Genomic DNA, 7,370 nt, shown 5'->3' with positions numbered 1-7,370 from the left:
TTTGAAATAGGAAAGGGAAGGGAGGAAAACAAGATGATTGAGAGAGGGTGAGGGGAGGGAAATGGGGACAAAAACATGAGCAGGGGTATCAATGTGTGAGAAGTAATGCACCTACTACCTGATGAATGTAACTGTAACCCCCCATACGTTATTCTGACAATAAAAAGAGAAAAAAGAAATGTTATTATAATATCATATACAGTGCTTAAAATAAAAATACAAGATCTGTGTTTAAAAAAAAGACATCTAAGTTTAGTAAATCAGTTTCCTAATCTGTAAAATGCTATGATTGGCTAATACAGCTTCTAAAGTTACCACCACATCTGAGAATATGTGATTTAGCCTCATGCTCCTGTAGCCCAACTCCCAAAGAAATTTTACTTGATCCTTCACTCAGTTGTGTAAACTAGCCATCACTGTGTTAACAAGAGAGACTATAAGGTTTACAGCTGAATTTTATCAATGGATCAATGAGGAAGGCATGTGGCTACAGCCAGGGGGCCCTTACAGTGGGGAGTTCTGCTGGACTGGGACTAAGGCTCTGTGCAACCCTGAGAGGAAGCTAATTTTGGCAGGGTAGGTTTGGGCAGCTGGCCCAAGACATCTCGTTTGATGAACTGCCATCGGGCAGGATGAGGCCACAGTCAGGGCAATGTTGTCTGACTTGATCCAACTTTCACTTTAGGACTTGACTAAAAGTCAGCAATTAAAACCAGAGACTGCAGAATAAAGAAAATAGCCTTCTCACAGCATTGCTTATTTTTTTTAATGTATTTGTTGTAAATCTAGGTCTGACATAAAATAAAGACATGCAACTATCCTTCTGGGTAAGGTGAGAGTTCAAACTCTGCAATCAGTGCCTGGTAATATGTAAGCTGTAGGTCCATTCATATGAATATGCTGATATTTGACTTTATTTTTCTTTTCTAACAACAAAAGTAGAATTTGCCAGGCGCAGTGGGCTCACACCTGTCATCCTAGCTACTCAGGAGGCTGAGATCTGAGGATCGTGATTCAAAGCCAGCCTGGGCACTGAAGTTGGTGAGACTCTTATCACCAGAACCAGAAGTGGTGCTGTGGCTCCAGGGTAGCCTTGTGCTGAACAGCTCATGGACAGTGCCCAGGCCCAGAGTTCAAGCACCATGACTAAAGGGGGGAAAAAAGAAATTTTACATGATTCAGTTTAATAGCCTATTAGTTTTTCTTTGTTTCTTCAAGTGAAATACAGATAGGCACCAACTTTTTTAGGACACATGAGAACTCAATGAAAAAAGCATATATAACCACCTCCTGACTCAGAATTGGTTCTCAGCCATGTCAGCTTCATGGTCACCACATCACTACTAATGATTCCATCAGACCAACATGGAGGGCCCAAGATTTTCTTATAAGTGTCATGGACACTTATTCCAGATATGGAATTTTATTCTAATTTCAGGGTGGGAAAAGCACAGGTCATTTGGAGAAGTCCAGGTTTGTTCTTCCTAGCATAATCAGTCACCAAGATAGAAAAAGGATTTTCCTACAGGTTTTTGCTCCAACATTGATTCTCATCTACAGCCTATTTATTTATTTATTTTTGTGCCAGTACTGGGGCTTGAATTCAGGGCCTCATGCTCTCACTTAGCTTGCTTGCGCACAGCTGTAGCTCTACCTTGAGTCATGCCTCCAATCACCCATGTCTGTTTCTAGCAAGCACAGAACATGACTGTCTTATTCAATTTAATTATATATCACATACAATACACGTACATTGTAAAGCACACAAAACAAATGCAATAGCCTTATTACCAGAGTCCATAATATTTCATGCTATTTCTTCTCTCGCCTAACAGGAAGCAATAAAAAGAACAAAAAAGATTTGTTGTATATTCTCATCATAATTAAAATTTATTAACTTAAGCAATTTGCTTAGGATTTTTACAGTTCAAGGACTCTAGGAAATAGTTTTCTTACATGTAATGAGGAAGTACATATTTAGGTTTCTTTATGTTTTTCTTCAAGCAATATATTCATGAAAAAGCAGGAAGCCTTATAGCCCATAAGTCAAATAATGGCTAGGGAACTATCTGAGCCCCCCCCCCCCCGTCCTCCCACCCCAAGCCATTGTGAAGATCCCATAGACATGTCAGAAATCTAATACAGAAAACAAAACAAAACAAACAAACAAAAAACAACCTCTGAATCTGTCTTGGTTTGGACTTGGTCTCAAGTAGGACTCATTCAAACAAGAGGAAGTTGGGGCTGGGAGTTTGGTCTAGTGGTAGAGTGCTTGCCTAGCATGCATGAAGACCTGGGTTCGATTCCTCGATAGCACATACATAGAAAAAAGCTGGAAATGGTGCTGTGGCTCAAGTGGTAGGGCTCTAGCCTTGAGAAGCCCAAGGACAGTGCACAGGTCCTGAGTTCAAGCCCCAGACCTGGCAGAAAAAAAAGAGAAAGTTGAATTCTCAGCATACATTTACAAAAAGTGTTTACAGTAGAATGCTTTGTTGTCCTTAATAATGGCTTTTCTTTTTGAATTAATTTCTTTTTGAATTAATTACTTCCTGATGATAAAGGCTAAGCTTTTAAATTGCTCAGTATGGCTAGGCAAGATATTTTTGCTTGACTTGGTTCTCTTACATAGGTAGAAAAGCTTGGTTGGGCACCCGGTATTTTGTGGCCAATGATTACTATAATTATTATTGTGTATTACTGAAATTTCATTATTTGGTTAGAAGCAAATTGTACTTAAAAAAAAGAATCTCTTGCTTTAATGGGCTTCAGAATGATTTCAAAGTCCATTTTACAAAAAAGGTTTTAGTACACATTTAGGTTTTTGAAGTCGGATTATTTTTTACCTTGTTCTGCCTCTGCGTATCAGTTAAATGGAGTTCCTTCAGCTTTTACAAGGAGTGTGCTCTCTCCCCTGATGCCTTCATGATGCTTCCTCTTCACTACTCCAATGTGGATGTATTGGACATAAGGACACGCTCCCATCTAGAGCCTGTGATGATTGTAACTGAGTGGGAAGGAGGTGATAAACAAAAGGACCAGAGAAATATGTCTTCTTTTCATGTTGAGAAGACCAGTCATGGAGTTGGGATATAGTTAGTGCAAAGCACTTGCCTAGCAAGTGTAATGCCCTGGGTTCAATCCCCAGTACCAAAAAAGAAAAGATACCCCCTCACACATACCAAAAAAAGGAAGGCAAGTAACTTATGGATAGACTTTCATTGCTGAAGTTCTTTTCAAAAGATCATGTCCCCATTTCTTAATTAAAAACTTTATCATCAAGAATGTAGGATCAAGCCATAGAGGTTCGTGTGGAAGGAGATGTTATATTTAAAGTCCCATCAGGTAGTTCTAACTTGCTAGTTTCCAAATAGAGGAATGCTCATTAATGCCTCTTTTCCTTGTTGTTAGCTTCAGAACAATGACACATTCACCTCACAAGGAGCTGATGAAGTTAAATATGATACACTTGTGACTGAGAAATGCTTTTTGTTTTCATGATATTCTTCTACTACCTGACTTCATGCCTTGGAAAATAGGCCCATTGTCACATTGCTTCAAGGTAGGGAAATAACATAATAAAACAAAGAAAACATTTCAAAACAAGAACAACTTAGTTTAGCATGGTGGTAAACACTTAAATCCTAGATATTCAGGGATTGGAGATCATAATGATCATGATTTGAGACCAGCCCAGGCAAAAAGTACTCAAGATCCTATCTTAACAAACAAACTTGAAATCACTGCTACTCTGAAGTCATAAATAAGATTTTGATCTGATGCTGGCCTGGGCAAGAAGTGCAAGAGATCTAATCTGAAAAATAAGTTAAACAAAAAAGGGCTAATGACATGGCTCAAGGGACAAATCACATGCTTAGCAAGAGCAAGACCCTGAGTTCAAACTTTAAAACAACAACAAGGATGCAGCATCTCTGAGTTGTTTTATGTCATAAACACATAATTTTATGTAATCCTTTATGAAATAAATTACTACAAAAGATTTGTAGTAGAGCCAAAGTGTTTGGAAGAAAAAGATATGACAGAATGAGATTTCCCTGGAAACCTAGAAGGATTTCCTTATGTTGGTGGGAGAAAAGAAGAGTGAAAAGTGAGAGGGAAAAAAAAGGAAAAAAGTGAGAGGAATAGATCTCCCTCTTTTGATACCTCAGTCTATCTCAGGAGGCAAAATGTCTAGGGAGAAGAATGACTGTGTGTAGTAGGTCTTCATAATTTTCCAGGATCTAGAATATCTCAATGTTCCAGACATCTAGTGAATGTGACTGGATCGTATGATGTAGGAAGAAGGCACTGAGTTATTAGTAAAGGTAGACCCAACTATCAAATCTGGGTTAGTGTCATCTAAGAGAATTCTTCAAGGAACAAATAGATCTATTAGTACCTACCCACCCACCTCACCTCATCCTATCCCAAACTTGGACACATCCCTAAAGGTGGAGAAATACTGAAATGATAGATGTCATTGATGACATCGTCCAACAAAGAATAAGAGCCTGAAACATAACTGGGTGATTTAAAGAGAAGTAAAGATTGGGCCGGGAGTTTGGCCTAGTGGTAGAGTGCTTGCCTAGCATGCATGAAGACCCAGGTTCGATTCCTCGGTACCACATACATAGATAAAAGCCAGAAGTGGTGCTGAGGCTCAAATGGTAGAGCTCTAGCCTTGAGAAATCCCAAGGGCAGTGCTTGGGCCCTGAGCTCAACCCCAGGACTGGCCAAAAAAAAAAGAGAGAGAGAGAGGGGAGAGAAGTAAAGATATCTTACCTACACACTTGAATTTGCACACACAGAGCAGTGTGGAAGACAGTGTGGTAGAATGGAGAGACCACTAAATAAGAATGAAGCAGCACAAGCCGGGCATGGTGGCTCACACCTGTATTCCTAGCTACTCAGGAGGCTGAGATCCGAGGATCGCAGTTCAAAGCAAGCCCAGGGACTAAAAGACCATGAAACTCTTATCTCCAATTAACCACTAGAAAACCTGAAGTGGTGCTGTGGCTGGGGGTGGGGATAGGGGTGGGCGGTAGCCTTGAGCTGAAGAGCTGAGGGACAATGCCCAGGCCCAGAGTTCAAGACCCCATGACCCACAAAAAATAATAACAATAAAAAAGGAAGCACAGTTCTGTCACTTGCTGTCACTTAGAAGGTGACTTTGGCATAAGGGATGCAGCTACACTCCTCTGAGTGTCCAGATCCTTACCCATACAATGCATGTGACAAATTTGTCCTGACAAGTTGTAGTCCTGTGGTGAGGCATGGGATGCTGCTAGTGTGTCACAAAACACATCTGGAAGAAATGAGGTAACTTGCAGGGTACCAAGTGGAAAGCAAAATCAGAAGATAGGTACTAGATAATTTCAACCTCTAGGAACTTGTACCAAAGACTGATTAAGCACTTACCAATTGCATTTTTGTCTTCCTGGCATTTCTTAGCTTCCTTGTAGTTAGGGACTATGATGGTGCTTTGGGACTGGGTTTTGGATAATGAGATATGGGAGAAGAAATAGATGATGCCTTCTGACCTAGCAAAAAATCCCTCTGTGTGGAGATTATTTACACACACACAAAACCACAGACACATATCAATTTATATACCTACCTAGCAGTATATGTAGTATGCATATACCTATGTTTGTGCCTTTATATACCTATAGATATATACCTATTATACACATATATGAACATTGTTAAAATATTATAATTATTGTTATAATATTCTATATATATTGTATATGTATATGTAACATACATATGCAAGTACCTAGACAAATATATTATATAATAATTATATAGCATTTATATTTAATGATTACAACTATACATATTATATATAAATATTCCTGATATACATATATATACCATATGTATATACACTGAGAAATGTGTGTGTATGGGGGGATAGATGCTCTATCACTTGAGCCAGGTCTCCAGTCCTTTCTTTTATTTTCAGATAAGGGCTCCTATTATTTCCTAGGGTCAGCCTTGGATCACAGTCTTCCTACTTATGGCTCCTGTATGGATAGGAAAATGGTCTGTGCTTTCATGCTCAACTTATTGATGAAAATGGGATTTTGTTAATGTTTTGTTTTGGTTGTTCTCAAATCGTAATCCTCCTGATCTCTGTCTCTATAATAGCAGTGGCAGTAGTGGCAATAGTTGAGGTTAAATGATGAAGACAATGGCATTTAAAATAAAAGTACCCTGAATCCCTAGGTAATAACTTGGAAGAGTCACCTAGGAGAGTTACAGTAATATGAAACATGAAATAAACTTTCATTACATTATCAGAAATATATATGTGTGTATGTGTGTGTCCTGGGGCTTGAACTCAGAGCCTGAGCACTGTCCTTGGGCTTTCTCAAGGCTAGCACTCTACCACTTGAGCCACAGCACCCCTTCTGGCTTTCCCTGTATATTTAGTACCAAGGAATTGAATCTGGAGCTTCATGCATGCTAGGCAAGCACGCTACCACTAGGCCACGCTCCCAGCCCTGTCAGTAATATTTTGAGGTACGTATGTTTTTTCATCCTATGCTGAATAATACTATACTATAAGAGCCTAGTAAATGAGGTTAATATAATAAAAATTATTGTTACTATTATTTTACTTTTTTGCCAGTCCTGGGGCTTGAACTCAGGGCCTGAGCACTGTCCTTGGGCTTTCTCAAGGCCAGTGCTCTATCACTTTAGCCACAGCACCATTTCTGGATTTTTCTATGTATGTGGTACCAAGGAATCAAACCTGGGTCTTTGTGAATGCTAGGTAAACACTCTACCACTAGGCTAAACTCCTGGCCCTAGAATTTATTATTGTAACAGAATATATGTATGTTTTATCTATGTACACATGCACATATAAAGTCTCAAAGCTTGAAGAAATGGATCAGTGAACACAAGCATTTATTCTGTGATGTTCTTGGGTAAAGATATCATAGGCACGTCATGATGACTTTCAAGCCCATGTCTAGCTTTCTCAGTGGCAGCACATTTACATGGAAAGCTGTGGGCAATTTCTCACCTGGAGCTCAAAAACACATTGGTCTCTGTACTATCTCATCTCAGTTGCTGAGTTTTTTTCTTGATGCATCGGAGTCTCAAACTCTCCACAGACACTCAGCATCCTCACAGGGAGAACCCAGGGGATGCAGTGGATCCAGATAATGAAGATCTGTCCTGCAGGGAGCACAGCTGTTACAAAACATCTCAAAGCAGTAGGTTTTGCCTGCTTGCTTATTACTGTGTGTACTCCCCAAGTGGTTCCAACATGCATCTATTTGCTGCCTAATATCTGGTCAGGCCAGCAGAACAATCTGATGCCAGTGATTGCTCAGCAGTATCCTGTAGGCTTCCCAACT

General features: G+C 39.6%; 1 long non-coding RNA gene across 1 annotated transcript; it reads right to left on the bottom strand.

Annotated features, from left to right (window-relative positions):
• Nucleotides 1–2,247: 2,247 nt before the first annotated feature.
• On the bottom strand, nt 2,248–5,486 carry LOC150056148 (uncharacterized). The gene is made up of 3 exons (XR_016537293.1): nt 5,416–5,486; nt 2,844–3,004; nt 2,248–2,420 (listed from the first exon to the last, which is right to left on the bottom strand). It is a non-coding gene; the product is annotated as an uncharacterized LOC150056148 (long non-coding RNA).
• Nucleotides 5,487–7,370: the final 1,884 nt, after the last annotated feature.

This window comes from Megascapheus bottae, chromosome 12, assembly GCF_031878675.1.
Source record: "Megascapheus bottae isolate mThoBot1 chromosome 12, mThoBot2.hap1, whole genome shotgun sequence".
Classification (NCBI taxonomy): Eukaryota; Metazoa; Chordata; class Mammalia; order Rodentia; family Geomyidae; genus Megascapheus; species Megascapheus bottae.
The sequence above is the reverse complement of the archived record's forward strand: the minus strand, read 5'-3'. Positions and strand labels throughout refer to the sequence as shown.